Source organism: Lolium rigidum, chromosome 2, assembly GCF_022539505.1.
Source record: "Lolium rigidum isolate FL_2022 chromosome 2, APGP_CSIRO_Lrig_0.1, whole genome shotgun sequence".
NCBI lineage: Eukaryota > Viridiplantae > Streptophyta > Magnoliopsida > Poales > Poaceae > Lolium > Lolium rigidum.
Genome location: NC_061509.1, coordinates 177,758,147 through 177,778,336, shown reverse-complemented (window position 1 = coordinate 177,778,336; position 20,190 = coordinate 177,758,147). Strand labels below are relative to the sequence as shown.

General features: G+C 41.9%; 1 pseudogene; it reads right to left on the bottom strand.

The window, feature by feature from the left end:
- Positions 1 to 1,319: 1,319 nt before the first annotated feature.
- LOC124690325 lies at positions 1,320 to 4,114 on the bottom strand (annotated as a pseudogene).
- Between the last annotated feature and the right edge of the window lie 16,076 nt (positions 4,115 to 20,190).

Genomic DNA, 20,190 nt, shown 5'->3' with positions numbered 1-20,190 from the left:
AAATTGCTATAAAATTTGTGTCTATTTGTACTTCCTAGTTTAATTATTTGTGTAGCATACTAAATGTCAGTTAATTTGTAGGAGGAGGTGATGTGTGATAAGGTTGTGTGGGTAGACCAGCGGTGGCCATTGCCACTTTCGAACGCTTTGGTCAAGTTGTGGGCTATGTATGAGGCAGAGAGGGACTCCAGAATGCATGCTAGTGTGGATGCTGCTACAAAAAACTACCAGCTAGTCTTGAAGACTAGGGAATTAGAGAAGAAAAACCTAGAGCTGCACAAGCAATTGGGTGACACTTTGGAGTATGTTGCAGAGGCTACCACTCATGAGCTTGAGTTTGCTAAGAGGCAGCAGGCAGAGCTCAAAGTTGCCTGTTTGAAGGAAGACAATAAAAAGCTGGAGTTGGCGGCCGCGAAGATGAATAAGTTAGAGGAACAAGTTGGCAGGCTTGAAGAAGAGAAGAAGAAGTTGGAGTTTGAGCTAGAGGCTGTAAAGATGCAGAGTGTCGATGGGCAAGTTGCTACTTTGAAGGAAGAGAAGAAGAAGCTAGAATATTACGTTGCAGATCTTCTGAAAGCTCACCATGTCAACAAGGAAAAGATGAAGATGATTGCTGGAATATGCCAGGAATGATGTCTTTAACTACTATGTTGTATGTTGCTGAAGCTAGACTAGTATGTGTTAATCCGTGTTGAACCATATTATGTACCTATATATGCTATGGTGCTGACATTGTAAGCTATGTATGAGACTGAATCCTGTTATGGTGCTACTTATATATGCTATGGTTCTGTCAAACATCCTATGATTGTGTCTCAGTTTTATATGGTACTACATATGTTAAAGGTGCTGGTACTTTGTTAAAGGTGGTGCTACTTATATATGTTAAAGGGCAGGGCGCTGCCGCCCGTTTTTGGTCGCCGTCGTCAGCACGTCTGAGGCGGTGCGGCACAAGGGCACGGCGGCGCCGCCCGTTTGTGGTCGCCGTGGTCAGCACGTCGACGGCGGCTCAACAAATACATTCAGAACATTGAAGAGATAAATTGAACAGATAAATTCAACAACATTCAATAGAAAATTTTGACTGGTAAATTCAACAACATTGAACAGATAAATTCAGATACCACCATTGAACAGATAAATTCAGAACAACTTAGCAGCATTCGACTAACAATATGTCTTCATCACTTAAAGTTATAAGGTCACTCATAGCAGCATTCGACTAACAGAACAGCATTCGACTAACATAGCAGCATTCGGCTAACAAAATGACATCAAATGCAATAAGGCAATAAGGTTGTCCATTACAACATAGATGTTTAATAGCATGAACAACTGTTTCTAGCCACAGTTGTTTGAAGATTGTCCTTCCCCTTCAGCATTGACATAGCCACAGTTGAAGTATCCCCAAGTTTTGCCCCTTGTGTAAGCTGCACCTGGTACTTGTTCTTGCCGCCCATCTTGTGAACCCATCCTTGGTGGCACAAAAGGTTGTCTAGTAGGATGCGGAGCCGCTTGAGCTGCAGGATGTGGAGCATGTGGACTTGCTTGAGCAGCATCATGTGCTGCAGCATGTGGAGCTTGTGCTGCAGCATGTGGAGCTTGTGCTGCAGGCTATTACAAGTAAAATGGCAGATACAAGTTAAATAGGTAGAGAATTGTCACAAGATACAAGTTAAATGTGTACAACAGCAAGTCAAATATTTACCGCATGCTTGTTCTTTCTGATCACAAGATCTGGCCTCAAGTCCTTGAGGCAGCTAGTATACTTGTGTCCCTGGAGATTGCAGTTCGAGCAAGTAATAGTTCCCATTCTTGATGTGTCTTTGGGCTTTGGCACCTCATTCTTTCCCTTCCTCCTCTTCTCTGCCTTCCTGCCTTTGGAAATGTAGAACTCGGTGGTATGATGTCCGGAGTTTTTGTCTTTGTCCAATCATGTTGTCCCGGAACTAGGTAGATGACTGGCTTGTATGCTTCAACATACATCTGCTTCTTGAAAAATGGGTTCACATAGTCTTCTGGAACTTGCTTTGATTTGATTATAGCACTCACAACATGGTTGCAAGGCATACCAGTGACATCCCATCTCCTACATCCACAAGTCCTTGCAACCAGATTGACTTCATGAATTGCATCACCCTTCCTATTAGTAACTTGCCACAAATCAACATCTGAAATCCTTGGTGTGCAAAATCTAGAGTACTTCTTTGACAGCTCAAGCATCTCTGTAAAGTGAGGAGTAATTTCCCATCTAGCTGCGCGTACACCTTCCCTTTTGTCATGATGCCTAGTCATCAGCTTGTTCTTTATCCCTTCAATCATGGTTCTGATTGGCTTCTTCCTTACATCCAGAATGTACCTGTTGAACACTTCGCTGAGGTTGTTCACGACCAAATCTGTCTTGCAGTTGGTGTCGAAAGCATGTCTGGCCCATGTGTGCACAGGGATTTTACTTAGCCATGTCCAAGCTTGTTCACTCTCTGCCTTCAAATTTGCCATGGCAACATCAACATGATCTTTGTGGTAGGCATAAGCGGCTGCATCCATGCATTTCTTCAAATCCTCACCCCTAAATCCAACAGTTTGAAAGTTGGCATATATATGCCGTAGGCAGTACCTCTGAGAACAATTAGGAAATACTTGACTTACTGCTTTGAGGAGGCCCTATATACATAGAACATAGGAAAAAAATATAGCTCAGCCAGTCGCATTTGGTACTTGACAATGTAAAGGGAAGAGAATTGCTACTTCACAATGTAAAAGGGAGAGAGTTGCAAACCTTTTGTCTGTCTGACATAATAGTGTAGTAGCCAAAATCTCCTGATTCCCCACCTAAAGCATATTTCAGCTACAGTCAAAAACCAAGCACTCGGCTAGGTCGTATCTTCTTTAGGAACCACAACAAAGGCTATAGGGTACATGTTATTATTTCCATCACGGCCGATTGCTCGCTAAGATTTGAGCTCCAGTGCATAGTTTAATAAAGCAGCCATCCAACCCTGCATATATGCAGCTTCATAAATCAGCAATGCACAACTATCTTAAATCAGCAATGCACAACTATCTTAAATCAGCAATGCACCTAACTATCAGCAATGCAAACCATTAATTTTGTAAGAAAATGCTGACCTATGAAAGGCCGGCAACCTTTTAGAAAACCCTCCCTGGCTCCATTAATGCAGAAGAAAAGTCCATGAAATGTAGGACCTGGATGAGGGCTCTGTAAAGATGGAGCTGGAGTGAGAGTTGTTACAATAACCCTACTGCCAGAGTTAGTATCAACTACTGTTTGGGCAAAGTCTCTTAGCCTCACATATTGCTCTCTATGATCACCTAGCACAGCATCAACAGCCAGCCACTTTGCCCTGTAGGCAGTCATCTTTGAGATTTCGACACCATAGTGTTGCCTTGCACTATCAATCAAAGTCTGAATTCCCGTGTTTGTATCCGATCCGAACAAACCTTCATATTTATGTGCCAACCATCTAGCACTGACCCTTGTTGACTCAGTTGTTGTAGGACATGTATGGTGAATCTCCATCTTACGAAGCACAAATGTCTTCTCACCTTTGATCTCAGATGCTGACATGTAGAAAGGACACTTATCCTTTATGCACTTCACAATGATCCTTATGTTGGAGTTCCTGTGGTACATGTAGTTTCTGCTTTGTGCAATGTGCAAATCAATTAAAGCATTTCTGAATTGTTGCACATTGGTAAAACACATTTTCAAACAAAATTGTTCATGTGGTTGAAGCCTCTTCTCATCATACCATTTTCTTGGGGGGATTTTCTTTCTTCGACTCTTTCTACCCTTTGGTGCCACCATTGTGATTGGTTGGAAATAATCATCATCTTCATCCTTTAGAAAACCAGGGAACTCATCTTCATCCGATGACGGCATGTAGTCTAGTATGTCATCAATTTGCACAGACGAATGACATCTCATTGTTGGTCCGGGTCCTCTTTTAACCGTCTTCTGCTTTTTCTTCAAAGGTTCAAGTTCTGGTTCAGGTTCATTAGCTGCTTCATTCAAATCCGGAACTACATAGATATCTTCAATATCGGTGTCACCTTCACAGTGAAGAAATGGATCCTCTCGAATTCTTCTCATCTCCTCAATCTTCTCAGCTATTTCCACTTCTTCCTTCCTCCTTAGCTCCTCATTGCAGCAAAGTCTGCCTCTCCCATGTCGAAAAATATATTGGCATCATCTTCTGCATCATTTTGTACTGCCTTTCCCTTCTCAACATTTCTGCTTTCTTGAGTGCACATGTAAGAAAATTGATATGCTACATTACTGGCAGCTTCACTTGACAGTACTTGAATCTGCCATCCTTCATTGTCAACTGCATTGCCACTTCCCTCTGCACAAGTCAGATTCTTACCAAGAACAGCCCTTCTCTTTACAGTCAAGCTTAAAAATCGACTAGATTGAAACATGTCCAGCAGTTGATAGATTATTGCACTGTTCTCAACCAATACCTCCTGTCCATCTAGCTGTCTGCAATAGATGTTATCTAGAATGCTATATCCCCTGACCTCAATCATGGCAACAATCTGTTGATATGTAATGTCATCACGCCCTATTGTCCTCTCAACGTTATCAACCCCATCCAAATTTATTCTGATCTCCCATACTTCATTATCCAAACTACAAAGACAAAATATAGAGAGCACATTTCAGCAATCAATCATACGGCCGCCGCCAAAGAGTGGGTACATTTCATCAATTAATCTATGGCTAACCCTAATCCAAAAAATTACAGCGATGCGGGAGATAATCCAGCCTACAAGAATGGGTACAAGATCTTACTCTAAGCCGCCGACGACGGATTGGCGCTCAGAAGTCGCGAGATTGTCCACCCAAACCTTGGCGAGCAAATCCGCCGCCGCCGACGATGGGCGCGACAGCCACAACTCATCCAGATCTTCAACAACGCTCTCCGTGTTGCTACTTGCCACCCCTCCACCGCCGCAGCTACTCTCGCCGCACCGACGACCACCACCAGGGATTGTCGGCTCCTCCATCCGGCCGCCACCAGGACTCGAGCACGGGAGAATGGGGATGAGAAGAAAATGTTTTGGGGTCCGACCGGGTCGGACCAGGGCGCTAAGTGCCTCGCTACCCTAACGCTCGAAGAAACGGCCGTTTGGCCAGCTGGCAACTGACAGTGGGGCCGACGCGCTAATTTCGCTGTCTGTGATGGTTTTGCGCGAAGTGGTTCTCTACGCCCCAATGTTGGTACTGACATGTTAAAATTACCAAAACAGGTACTGACTCGTAATGTTCGCCCCAATTGTGGTAGATTCCTGTAATTTACTCCACCGTAACTGCTATGAGATGACCAGATACGGGAATTTTGAACGTGGATGAAGAAGCCAATCCTCCAAAGAGCTGCACCAAAGAGACACGCACAACCAACTTCGAAGGCAACCTCGTCATCCACACAATACAAGGTCGGTGTCTTAAACACTGTCAAAGTTTTGGGACACCGCCCCAACATCTGGATACTCTGCCACGCCCAGTGGGAAACCATTACCACCTTTCGTGACTGCCTTCTTGACTTGGCACCACTCGCTTTCGATTCACGACACCGCACGACTTAGCAACCCACAACCCCAAGCTGCACATGGCAAACTGGGGGTTGCCGCCCTTGCGTAAAAGTCAAATCGTCTCCATCGAGATGCATCGAACAAGCCAGCAATCTAACTGCCCGAGCGACACAATATTGTCAGCCACCCTTGCAAGCAACTGCTCCTTACCATGAAGTGTTGGCCTCCAAGATTTTGGAGGCTGCCCCCTCGACACGCAAAAATCATCCTCTCGGGACCGCTGTCCTGGCATCCACCGTCCCAACAATAGTAGAAATACATGTCAACTGCTGAATGCTGGATCTCCAAAACGATGCCTCCAACAAGGAAGTGATTTATAGGCCACCGTCCTCCACCCGTGAACCGGAGCTAGCGATTTTTCCTAGAGAGCACAAATCTCCATGAGTTAGGCACTTCGGTGTCCTGGTTTGCTAGATTTTCCCCTTGCTTGGTAGGAGGAGTTCTAGGAAAAGAGAGAGAACTTTAAGAGCAGGTGTTTGGTGCGCACCGGTATCTAGACCGTCTATACTGCATCATAATCCGTGCTAGCTCTTTTTTTCTCTCTCAAACAACTTCTAAGTTTTGTATCTCACACACCACACAATATTTGAACTTGAAAATTTGTAGATCACTTAAACATAATAACTAGAATATGGGAAACATATTTTGGATTTATTATGTCATTGTGTACATATATATTTCAAGAAATTATTTTGAATTTTATAATTTTAAATTAGAAATTGCACAAAAAATGTCCGAACTATTTTGTTCCATTCTATTTGTTATTTTTGAATGACTTCCAAAGAACCAAATGAAAATATTACATAATTTGAGAGATATAAAAAAGAAAAGGATAAAAAATATGGGGTGCGCAGAGCGCACGTGCTCTCTCACACTTTTCCCCTAGGAAAAAGCCTAGTATTGACCTTGTTGGTGCTAGCAGTGGTGGCCTCCAGCGAGTTCCTTATTGCAGTGACGTTTGCTGTGGAGATGCGGTTGCTAGCACTGTATGTTCCCCCATTACCGCTAAATTTGTCAATAGATTTTGAGCGGATGGATGAATTAACAGAATCCTCGTGCCTTTTCTCCATCTCTCTCTCGTGGCTGGCTCCAGTCAGGATGGAAAATCATTGGGAGAATTTCGGGTAGATGAAGGAAAATATGGCAATATCTGGAAGTGCATGGAGCCCCCATGTGTTATTTTAGTAATTAATGATAATTCTTATGGACTGATAACTACAAGAACACAGATCGATCGTAGTTAGTTTTGAAATAAGAGTATCGAACCACGAGGAGCTACTAGTTAGGGTCTTAATGCCCCTTGCTACTTTTCACTAAAGATTACTTATAAATTGTTTTCTATTCTAAAAATGTTTAAAGTGGGTATTGTGAAAGGTTGAAAATAAAGTAAATAAAGCAATAAAAGTGTTAAAGGAAATGAGTTGAAACTTAATAAGATAAAGTGTTCTCAGGGATTATTGGATCCACCTCTAGCATTAGGATTCATGTTAATCAACATAAATTATGCTTTTAACCATATTGTGCGTGGAAGAGATTCGTAATAAGATGCACCCAGAAAGACATCAGTCATCGCATCTCTAAATAACCACATCAGCTAGACTTCTGCAAGCCACATATTGACACTGCTATTAAGGGGTTTACCCCGTGGTTATCGATATGAGCTTAGTGAATCCCTCTTATCCCCCTTATTCGTGTGTCAAAGCACCGATACGGTAATGTCACTTCCCTTCGTTCACTTTACCACACTTCAAATGGTATTTTCCTCTCGAGACCACAAGCCAAATATTACATGGTACACAACACATAATATCAAGAGAGAGAACTAACACACACTGATACATAAAACCATAGATCATCTTAGATTCATCTCATATTCATGCTAGGGTTTCTCCATCTCCCCAAGAACTAATAGGACTACTCACACATGGAGGCAATCAAGAACATCATCATAATCTTATGGAGGGGAAAGAAGTAAGCCTAGCTCACTTGGTTAGTTAAGTGGATGTACAACCCAGCCACCTAGGTTCAAGTCCCTAGGGACGCGAATTTGGGTTCTTATTATTTAAAAACAACATCACTGTAGGGGCTTCCCATACCGTATTCCTTTCAAAAAAATCTTACGGAGGGGATCAAAGGAATGGAACGAATTCGAATACAAATCCGCAATAGCAATCAAGATTACAACTATGGTTGGAGGATGATGATGGTGATGGTGCAGCGGTTGATGAAGATGAAGGGGATGATGCCTTGTCCTCCGAGAATCCACGTAGCAGCCCGGATCTTATTTTCTCCAAAGTTCCTTCTTGAGATCTGATCTAGGGCGGTGTTTCTCTATTTCACGGAGCTGTGGGTCTCTGATCTTTGATCCGTCTGCGGGAGGTGAAAGTATTTGACGACGCGGTGCTTCTGGAGGGTGGTACGAGCGGACGGTACGAGCGGGCCTTGCCCATATCGATGCCCATTAAAGTCACTGGAAGTTGTCCTCACATTGTCCTTTCGCCCAGGTGCATAATTAAGTGCTAAAATGATTTCTATCACATCAAAATGCCAGAAACTGACAGTTTTCATTGATATTTCATCATTGAATTATTATTTCAAGATCCTGTGTAGGCAAGCATAAAAGGGCGCGGTAGCGCGGTGAAATACAAAAATCCTACTACTACTCAATGATAACTTGATAAAATAACGATGTAAAAACATGCTAAAAATGCACTCATCATGGACTAATGTTTGTATTGAGTCATATGTGTAGGAGTTGTCCATGGGCAATGCTTGAACCATATGTTAGATTCAAGGTTGCAATAATAAGGGAATGAAGAAATGAGGTGCAAGTTCAAGATGATCCACCTTGAAGAGATCATAGGCTTGAAGCTTCCCATTCATATGGTGTTCATGGATATGTGAAGATGCACAGAAGAAGGAGCTTTCCCATATTGGAGTTTGGGGAGCAATCCGCAAGACTTCATCAAGCAAGCACAATCAATAAAGGCATTCCATGTTGTTGCGGTCAAGATCGTCATCATCATGCTCAAGTGAAATGCACAAGGTTAAGGTGTACTGATAGGTTTTATTTCTTACCGATCTTGTGGTTTAGTTGGGAGACCAGGTTATAGGTTAGTTGCCGCACTATCAAAGGGCTTCCGAGTGAGTAACTCGATCGTATCATTCAGAGAGAGCTAAAACATTTGCATCCTTGCATCATCTTTCTTGGTTGTTATTTGGATCTTATCCATTATGGTGTTTTAGATCATGTACTTATTCTCATGACAAGCTCTAGTTCATCGAAAACGGATTCCACATGAAATACTTGTTGCGTTTTCGATATTGGAGTTTTTCCCGGTTCTTTGTATTGAGAGGTTTCACCTCTAAATTCATGGAAAAATCTATCCCACATTGATAAGTTGCAAACGTATCTATAATTTTTTTATGCTTCATGCTTGTTTTACACCAATTTCTATATGTTTTGTTTACACTTTGTTGCACTTTTATGCATTTTCCGGAACTAACCTATTGACAAGATGCCACAGTGTCAGTTCCCTATTTTCTGCTGTTTTGTATTTCAGAAAGTTGTACAGGAAATATTCTCGGAATTGGACGACACAAAAGCCGAAGTTCCTATTTTACTGTAACAAAGACGGAGTCTAGAGAGCAGATGGAAGGGGGCCAGGAGGCGGCCACACCATACCTGGGCGCGGCTAATGGTGCTCCGGTGATGGCGCCAGACAATCTTGGTGGCAGTTGTTGTGGAAGCGGTTGGGAAACCCCAAGAGGAAGGTGTGATGAGCACAGCAGCAAGTTTTCCCTCAGTAAGAAACCAAGGTTTAATCGACCAGTAGGAGAAATACGTGACTTCTGAAGGTGTTGCTAGCTAACTAGTGGCAGGATGCACTACCGACATCAGCAACAACGTGGAACCTGCACACAACACAACAAAAGTACTTTGCCCCAACTTACAGTAAGGTTGTCTATCTCACCGGTTTGCTGAACACAAAGGATTAGACGTATCGAGTGGAAAGATATGTTTGAAGTAATTAAAGAGAACAGAGCTTTGCAGTAAGTAAACAGAACAGGATTGCAGTGGTTTAATTTATCAGTGTAAAGAAAAGGACCGGGGTTCACAGTTGTTGGGGGGATGACCCCCGGTATGCCAAAGGCATGCCGAACTAGCCTTGTTTAGGCTGTAAAGGTACCGGTTTAAAGATTATTCCGGACAATGAAGTTAGGCTCGTGGCTAAGTGAAACTATACCGGTATCCCAGGAGGGGTATACCGGAATAGGCTAAGAAGATACCGGAGTACCGGCATAGGCTACACTGTAGCACGTCGGCAGTCTGGTCAAAGATTCCCTCAAGGACTAGAGGACAACGATGAGCGAAGCACTTGTAACATCCCAAAAATTTTAAAAAAACAAAGACAATGAATTTCCCTTTTTCCAAATTTTGGAACCAACAAAAACTTTTATTAAATTAAGTTTGATGCATACTGATCTTGCTTAATTCTTGTGCTATTGCCATGATTGCTTGTTAAAGTATTTTGAAATGATCTTAGACCCGAAACCTCACCCCTCTTTTCATCACCCAAGTTAAAATAAAAATAAAAAGAATTTAAATAAGAAAAAGGCCTATGTACCTATGGCTATTTTTGGAAAACTTTACCATAGGCCTTTCTACTTTGTTTAGATGTTTGGAAAACCTTCATACACCTTACCTAGTACTTGTCAAACCAAATCCAAAGTGAAACAAAAGAAAATAAAAAGAAACTAAAAATGCCATAGAGGCATATGAGAGTAAAATGCAAATTTGTGAATTTAAGGATCTTGACCCTAGGACTAGTTGTGAATGGTGGGATCATTTCTCTATACCATTTCAACACTCAATAACCTCAATTGGGTCAAGCCAAGTCAAATGCAAAATCAAATGCAACATATGCATAGAGGCATATGTGACACATAGCCATTTCACTAAACCTTGACCTATGACTTTAAACCTTGACCAAATGGTGTAAACCATCTTTAGACCTAATATCACACTAATTGGACCCTAACCCATGCCCAAGTAAAGCAAGGGAAACAATTTAGAAGAATAAGAAAATTTGACACATCACCTCTTATGTGTTATGGCCATTTTTGCAAATCTTTGAGCTAGACCTTTTGGAATGGTTTCAATGGTTTGGAAATGTTCCTAAACTAATAAGAATCACTTTGGAGTCAAGAAAAATCAAATCAAATGGAGAGAAATCAAATAGGGAGAAAATATCATTTTCACTCACATACACACTTAGCCAATTTTGCAAATCTTCAATCAAGGCCACTTTGGCTTGTGCCATTGTTTGTAAAACCCTTATATATCAATAACACACCCTTTTGAATCCAAGAAACCAGAATCAAATCAAAGAAAAATACAAATCCCATCTACATATGATAATGGTCAAGTGACCACTTTTTAACATCTTCACCACTTTGCACCCCTAGTTTTATCTTTTCTTAAACCAAACTTGGTCAACCCTTGCCACCTCATCCAAGACCATGTCAAAGTGAACAACTTTGCTGTTGACCACCAATGCTGACTTTGACCAGGTTGACCAGGACAGAGTTGACAAGATGTGACTTTGAAACAAAGAGAAGATGATCCCCATTTTGAAATTTTGCAAACTTTCATCAAATTGACCACCAACACCACCATTCTGTCCCTTTAATTATATGATCAAGATCCACCAAAAAGAATTCCAAAATTTGAATAAATTTCCCATGCGGCCATTTCGTCGAACAGGTTGCAAGCAGAATTTGGCAAATGCAATGCAGCTCTTTGTCCAACAGTCCATGGCCTAAACCCCTTTCTAAACCTGATCATCATTGCTCCCCTACCACTCCTGCTTCAAGCCAAGTACCTACTATGGTCGATTAAAGTGAGGAGATGCCAAAACTTAGGCCATGACGTACCCATGCACACACACACGCACCACTCATCTCTGGCCCTCCTCTCTCGTGCTGATCATGTCTTGGAGATGCCCTTGCGCGTGATGATCACCACCATGCACGGCTGGAGCGCGAGCATGCACGACATTGGCCAGGCGAGGCACGCCCAGTACCATGCCATGGCATGCCAGGCACGCGGTGAGCGTGCACTGGGCGCGCCAGAGCTCCACGTGACCCGTCGCCCTCGTCCTCCCCCTGCATCCCTACGCCTGCGTCGAGCACCACCACCCTCACCTCTACCGCGTAGACACGCTCGATAGCCTGCGGCCGCCTTGTCGCCGTCGTCCTCGTCGGAGAAACGCCGCGGGTACCGTGGCATGATGAGCATGCGCACGAGTGACCCCATCGTCCTCTCACTGCGCCAGCTACTCCTAGAGCATCGCCGTGCCGTCGCCACTCGATCGCTGTACGCTCCTTGCCCCTTCGAGCAGCGGAGACGCCACACCGTCGACGACCTCTCACAGCAACCACGACATCACCATGGCTCTATAAATAGAGCACCTCCCGCACCCAACCATTCACACCACCTCACTCCCCTCCATTCACCGCTCCTCCTCGCACCAGTAGCCAAGCAAATTGTCGCCGGCAGCCACCCAATTGCAAGCTCAAGTCCGGCAGCACCGCCACCAAGCAAGCCGCCGATTTCAGCCACCATCGGAGCCACCGTCTGCACCATCTGCTTCCCCTTCCTCGACAACATCGTCGCCGCACATCACCGACCCTCGCCGCGCCGCCAGTAAGCCGTCGACCCCCTACCCGCGCCTCCAGCCGCTCGCCGGAGATGACGACGGCTGTGCACCGTCTGATCCAGTTCTAATCCTACGGCCCGCAGCGATGCGTACCGTTTCGCTGGCTATGACCCGCTGACAAGCGGGGGAAACTGTCAGCTGGCCCGCTGCGAAGCTGGGCCGGCCCAACTCCCTCTCGCGCTGCGGCCCGTTTACTTTCCCGCCTAGGCCCAACTTTTGAATTCGAGTAAATCAAGTTTAGTCAATTTTGCTTGCAGATGCCTTATTTCAAATTCAAATAACTTCAAATCTACTCAACCAAATTTGACCAACCTTATATTGTTGGAAAGCCCATGAAATGCTTGATCCAACCACACTGGTTTCAACCCCATAGCTTTTGTAGAATTTGAATAGCAAAAATAACAAGTCAGATACTTTTCAGTATTCAAATAAATATAGAAAATCAACCAATTTGAACTTTGAAGTGAATCCAATTGCTATTATTCACATTTAACAAACTCTAATTTAATATGTAAAAATATGATATGGGTTCTGTCCATGATAATGGGCTAGAAGCAAAACATTGGCTATGTAGTCAATCACTAGCCCATTTAAACCATTTCAAAATTTGAGGATTTTAAATCTATGAGGTGTAGCACCTCATTTAAATCCTTTTCTCAAGTATTGTGAAGTAATGTGATGACCTCTATTTCTTAGGCTCATACTTGCTCACTTGGGAAAACTAAATCAAAATAGTATTTAAATTACAATGGTTATTTAAATCACATGAGATGATTAATCTCATTTAAATCATTTTTCTCAAATGATAAGTGTGAAGTCTTGACCTTGGTCCACATGTGATCATACATGATTATTTGAGAATATTAAATATTAAGAAGATTCAATGAGAGGAAATTATTTCTCCAAAGAACTACATAGAAACCCTAATTCCAATTTCAATGAGAGGAAATTATTTTCCTAATATTAAATAAGGAAACCCTCGCATAATTTGTGAATAAATGTTAAGTAGTGATGCTAGATCATTTGAGTGAGCCATTAAGGCTAATTAAGAGTAATTAAGTATTGTTTGGTGATTGTATCCTCGTACTCGTTTATAGACGCTAGCACCGGAGACTATCAAGAGGAGGAGGTATTCTACCAAGAGGAAGGAGAAGAGAACTTTGATCACCCCAACCAAGGCAAGCTATTACCAATGCAACTAGACTAATGCAAAGCTCTACAAGAGCAAGGCACCATTACTTTTTACTTTATGCTTAATGATCCTATCCCAAGTTTTTTACTTTACAAGTTTTATTGAATTTTATCTATAAAAGTTACTTTTTGATTTATGATTCACTTAGTTTAGTTATGGAGTAGTACAAGAGTATCACACTTAGCCTAGAAGAGCTATAAGTTATTTAGCACCCCCTCATAACTAGTTGCTAGTGCTAATACTAAAAGTGACTACTCTAGATGGGAACTTGTGAAAACCAATGACTTTGAAAACCTTGGAATGATGAGTCATTCTATTGAAAGATTTTGAAGGTGAATGTGACTTGTGAATGACTTGGTGAAACTTACCAAAAACAGATGGTTGGGTTCGGATGCGATACCATTCCAATTCTTAAGTATCCCCACAATACCTGAATCTGGGTAAGGCTTAACTAGAAACTTATGTATTTTAGTATGGGTTCCCTCTGAACAAGCGTCATAGGGGTTATGCCGAGGCTGCCTCCATTGAAAGTGAAATGACATGAAATGAGGTGAATGTCCTACCCAAGCCCTGTGCAGTTCCCGGGTTGACCGTTTGTTTTTACCGGGAGGCCAAGCTCATGGGGAGAGGTGCCTATACTAGGATATGTAAATGAAAGGTTAGGATTGGTAGTTCGCGTACTGCGTACGATAAATCAGGGCCAGTTACCCCTGACGGAGTATTGCAATTATTGTGGCACAAGTGTACAACCTCTGCAGAGTTAAACCTATTCGAATAGCCGCGTCCGCGGTCATGGACAGTTGGAAAGGCCATACTGTTCCGTCATCAGAACTTTTCTAAAACTATGAATGGTGACTTGTGAATTGAATTGAAAGGTGACTTTGACTTTGAATCACAACTGAGTTGTGGGAATGACACTAATGTTCCCACTTGAGTTAAGTGAGGCAAATGAGGAGTTTTTGATTACAAATGCTTATGAAATAAAACTGGCTTTATGCAAATAAATTTAGAGCTTAGAACCTCTTTACTATAGTTGATAGTATTTACCTTAGTATTAGTTTGCGAGTACTTTAAAGTACTCATGGATGTGTCCCTGGCTATTCAAATGGCCAGACTATGAAGAGGAGTACCAGAACCTGGAAGAAGGACAACAGGACATCTACGACAACTAGGATCACTCCTGATGTCAACAGTTGCCTGTGAAATAAATGGACTACTACTACGTTACTTCGCTTCCGCTATGTGTTATGTAATTGATCAATAGAACTTCTATTATTGTAATGAGACTGGATCATGTGATCCTTTATTTGTAAGACGATTATGGTATGTAATGAATGATGTGTTGTGATATCAATCTATTATGTCTCGCAAAAACGATATTCCTGGGATTGCGAGGAATGGCATAATAGGCGTCTGGACTTAAAAATCCGGGTGTTGACAAGTTGGTATCAGAGCCATTGTTGACCTTAGGAGACCCTAGTTAGAATGGACGTCTGAAAAATTTAGTTTCGAAACAAATGAAGTGACTATTTATGAAAACTTATTCTCCCTCTTATCCTTAAGATCTTCTTCAAAATAAGAAAGTTATGCTCTATTCTTTTTATACTACTACATAAAATTTTGACACACTACTCACTTCTCTAACATACTCATCATAATTCTTCACAGATGGAGTACACCTGCAAGTCCTATCAAGTTGGTGATGCGTGTAGTTGACACGTCCGTTGGGAACCCCAAGAGGAAGGTGTGATGCGCACAGTAGCAAGTTTTCCCTCAGAAAGAAACCAAGGTTTATCGAACCAGGAGGAGCCAAGAAGCACGTTGAAGGTTGATGGCGGAGGAGTGTAGTGCGGCGCAACACCAGGGATTCCGACGCCAACGTGGAACCTGGAGAACACAATCAAAGAACTTTGCCCCAACGTAACAGCGAGGTTGTCAATCTCACTGGCTTGCTGTAAACAAAGGATTAGATGTATAGTGTGGATGATGATGTTTGTCTGCGAAGAACAGTAAAGAACAACTGCAGCAGTTTGTATTTCAGATGTAAAGAATAGGACCGGGGTCCACGGATCACTAGTGGTGTCTCTCCCATAAGATAGCGAGATGTTGGGTGAACAAATTACAGTTGGGCAATTGACAAATAAAGAAGGCATAACAATGCACATACATACATACATCATGATGAGTACTATGAGATTTAATCAGGGCATTACGACAAAGTACATAGACCGCTATCCAGCATGCATCTATGCCTAAAAAGTCCACCTTCAGGTTATCATCCGAACCCCTCCAGTATTAAGTTGTAAACAACAGACAATTGCATTAAGTATGGTGCGTAATGTAATCAACACAAATATCCTTAGACAAAGCATCTATGTTTTATCCCTAGTGGCAACAACACATCCACAACCTTAGAACTTTCTGTCACTGTCCCAGATTTAATGGAGGCATGAACCCACTATCGAGCATAAATACTCCCTCTTGGAGTCACAAGTATCAACTTGGCCGGAGCCTCTACTAGCAACGGAGAGCATGCAAGAACATAAATAACATATATGATAGATTGATAATCAACTTGACATAGTATTCAATATTCATCGGATCCCAACAAACACAACATGTAGAATTACAAATAGATGATCTTGATCATGATAGGCAGCTCACAAGATCTAACATGATAGCACAATGAGGAGAAGACGACCATCTAGCTACTGCTATGGACCCATAGTCCAGGGGTGAACTACTCACACATCGATCCGGAGGCGATCATGGCGATGAAGAAACCTCCGGGAGATGATTCCCCTCTCCGGCAGGGTGCCGGAGGTCCCCGAGATGGGATTGGCGGCGGCGGCATCTCTGGAAGGTTTTCCGTATCGTGGCTCTCGGTACTGGGGGTTTCGCGATGAAGACTATATGTAGGCGGAAGGGCAGGTCAGGGGGCCACACGAGGGCCCCACACGACAGGCTGGCGCGGCCAAGGGCCAGGCCGTGCCGCCCTAGTGTGGCATCGCCTCGTGGCCCCACTTCGTAAGTCCTCCGGTCTTCTGGAAGCTTCGTGCAAAAATAGGACCCTGGGCGTTGATTTCGTCCAATTCCGAGAATATTTCCTTACTAGGATTTCTGAAACCAAAAACAGCACCAAACAGCAACTGGCTCTTCGGCATCTCGTCAATAGGTTAGTGCCGGAAAATGCACAATAATGACATATAATGTGTATAAAACATGTGAGTATCATCATAAAAGTAGCATGGAACATAAGAAATTATAGATACGTTTGGGCCGTATCAAGCATCCCCAAGCTTAGTTCCTACTCGCCCTCGAGTAGGTAAACGATAACAAAGATAATTTCTAAAGTGACATGCTATCATAATCTTGATCATACTATTGTAAAGCATATGAGATGAATGCAGCGATTCGAAGCAATGATGAAGATAATGAGTAAACTAATGAATCATATAGCAAAGACTTTTCGTGAATAATACTTTTAAGACAAGCATCAATAAGACTTGCATAAGAGTTACTCATAAAGCAATAAATTCAAAGTAAAGGCATTGAAGCAACACAAAGGAAGATAAAGTTTCAGTGGTTGCTTTCAACTTCAACATATTTATCTCACGGATAATTGTCAACACAAAGCAATATAATAAGTGCAATAAGTAAACATGTAAGAATCAATGCACACAGTTGACACAAGTGTTTGCTTCTAAGATAGAAAGAATAGGCAAACTGACTCAACAATAAAGTAAAAGATAGGCCCTTCGCAGAGGGAAGCATTGATTACTATATTTGTGCTAGAGCTTTTCATTTTGAAAACAAGAAACAATTTTGTCAACGGTAGTAATAAAGCATATGAGTTATGTATAAGACATCTTATAAGTTGCAAGCCTCATGCATAGTATACTAATAGTGCTCGCACCTTGTCCTAATTAGCTTGGGTTAACACGGATTATCATTGCATAGCATATGTTTCAACCAAGTGCCACAAAGGGGTACCTCTATGCCGCTCGTACAAAGGTCTAAGGAGAAAGCTCGCATTGGATTTCTCGCTTTTGATTATTCTGAACTTAGACATCCATACCGGGAGAACATAGACAACGAGATAATGGACTCCTCTTTAATGCATAAGCATTCAACAACGGTTAATATTCTCATAAGAGATTGAGGATTAGCTGTCCACACTCGAAACTTTCACCATGAATCATGGCTTTAGTTAGCGGCCCAATGTTCTTCTCTAACAGTATGCATACTCAAACCATTTGATTGTGAGAACCGCCCTTACTTCAGACAAGATGAACATGCATAGCAACTCACATGATATTCAACAAAGGTAAAAGAGTTGATGGCGTCCCCAGAAACATGGTTACCGCTTAGCAAGCAACTTATTAAGAAATAAAACACATAAGTACATATTCTTCACCGCGATAGTTTTTAAGGCTATTTGTCCCATGAGCTATATATTGCAAAGGCAAAGAATAGAAATTTTTAAAGGTAGGACTCAAGTAATTTACTTTGGAATGGCGGAGAAATACCATGTGGTAGGTAGGTATGGTGGACACAAATGGCATGGTTATTGGCTCAAGGATTTGGATGCACGAGAAGAATTCCTCTCAATACAGGGCTAGGCTAGCAAGGTTGTTTGAAGCAAACTCAAGTATAAAAGGTGCAGCAAAGGTCACATATGAACATATTGTAACTATTATAAGACTTTACATTGTCTCCTTGTTGTTCAAACACCTCAACCAGAAAATATCTAGACTCTAGAGATCAATCATGCAAACCAAATTTTAACAAGCTCTATGTAGTTATTCATTAATGAGTACAAGGTACATGATGCAAGAGCTTAAACAAGATCTATATGAGCACAACAATTGCCAAGTATCACATTATTCAAGACATTTTACCATTTACCACATGCGGCATTTTCCGTTTCCAACCATATAACAATGAATGAAATAGTTCAACTTTCGCAATGAACATTAAAGATGAAGCTAAGAACATATGTGTTCATACGAAACAGCGGAGTGTGTCTCTCTCCCAAACAAAGAATGCTAGGATCCGATTTTATTCAAACAAAAACAAAAACAAAAACAAACAGACGCTCCAAGTAAAGCACATAAGATGTGACGGAATAAAAATATAGTTTCACTAGAGGAACCCGATAAGTTGTCGATGAAGAAGGGAAGCCTTGGGCATCCCCAAGCTTAGACGCTTGAGTCTTCTTAAAATATGCGGGGATGAACCACGGGGCATCCCCAAGCTTTGACTTTTCACTCTTCTTGATCATATTGTATCATCCTTCTCTCTTGACCCTTGAAAACTTCCTCCACACCAAACTCGAAACAAACTCATTAGAGGGTCAGTGCATAATTCATATATTCGGAGGTGACATAATCATTCTTAACACTTCTGGACATTGCACAAAGCTACTGAAAGTTAATGGAGCAAAGAAATCCATCAAACATAGCAAAAGAGGCAATGCGAAATAAAAGGCAGAATCTGTTAAAACAGAACAGTTCGTAAAGACGAATTTTAAAGTGGCACCAGACTTGTTCAGATGAAAATGCCCAAATTGAATGAAAGTTGCGTACATATCTCACGTAAATTGGCAGATTTTTTTGATTTTTCTACAGGGACTACTGCTCAAATTCGTGACAGCAAGAAATCTGTTCCTGCGCAGTAATCCAAATCTAGTATTGGCTTTACTATCAAAGACTTTACTTGGCACAACAATGCAATAAAATAAAGATAAGGAGAGGTTGCTACAGTAGTAAACAACTTCCAAGACTCAAATATAAAACAAAGTGCAGAAGTAAAATAATGGGTTGTCTCCCATAAGCGCTTTTCTTTAACGCCTTTCAGCTAGGCGCAGAAAGTGTGAATCAAGTGTTATCAAGAGATGAACTATCAACATCATAATTTGTTCTAATAATAGAATCATAAGGTAACTTCATTTTCTTTCTAGGGAAGTGTTCCATACCTTTCTTGAGAGGAAATTGATATTTAATATTACCTTCCTTCATATCAATGGTGGCACCAACAGTTCGAAGAAAAGGTCTTCCCAATATAATGGGACGAGATGCATTGCATTCAGTATCCAAGACAACAAAATCAACGAGGAAAAGGTTATTGTTAACCATAATACGAACATTATCAATCCTCCCCAAAGGTTTCTTTATAGCATTATCAACAAGATTAACATCCAAATAACAATTCTTCAATGGTGGCAAGTCAAGCATATCATAAATTTTCTTAGGCATAACAGAAATACTTGCACCAAGATCACTGATGTCTACGGGTGCTTCTATTCTTGTAGACAGTGTTGGGCCTCCAAGAGCAGAGGTTTGTAGAACAGCAGCAAGTTTCCCTTAAGTGGATCACCCAAGGTTTATCGAACTCAGGGAGGAAGAGGTCAAAGATATCCCTCTCATGCAACCCTCGCAACCACGAAGCAAGAAGTCTCTTGTGTCCCCAACACACCTAATAGGTGCACTAGTTCGGCGAAGAGATAGTGAAATACAGGTGGTATGAATAAGTAGTAGCAACGGCACCGGAAAAAGTGCTTTGCCCAGGACGAGTAAACAAGCGGTAGTAACGCAGCGAGTAGTAACGCAGTAGAAACAGTAAACAAGCAGCGATAGCGATATTTAGGAACAAGGCCTA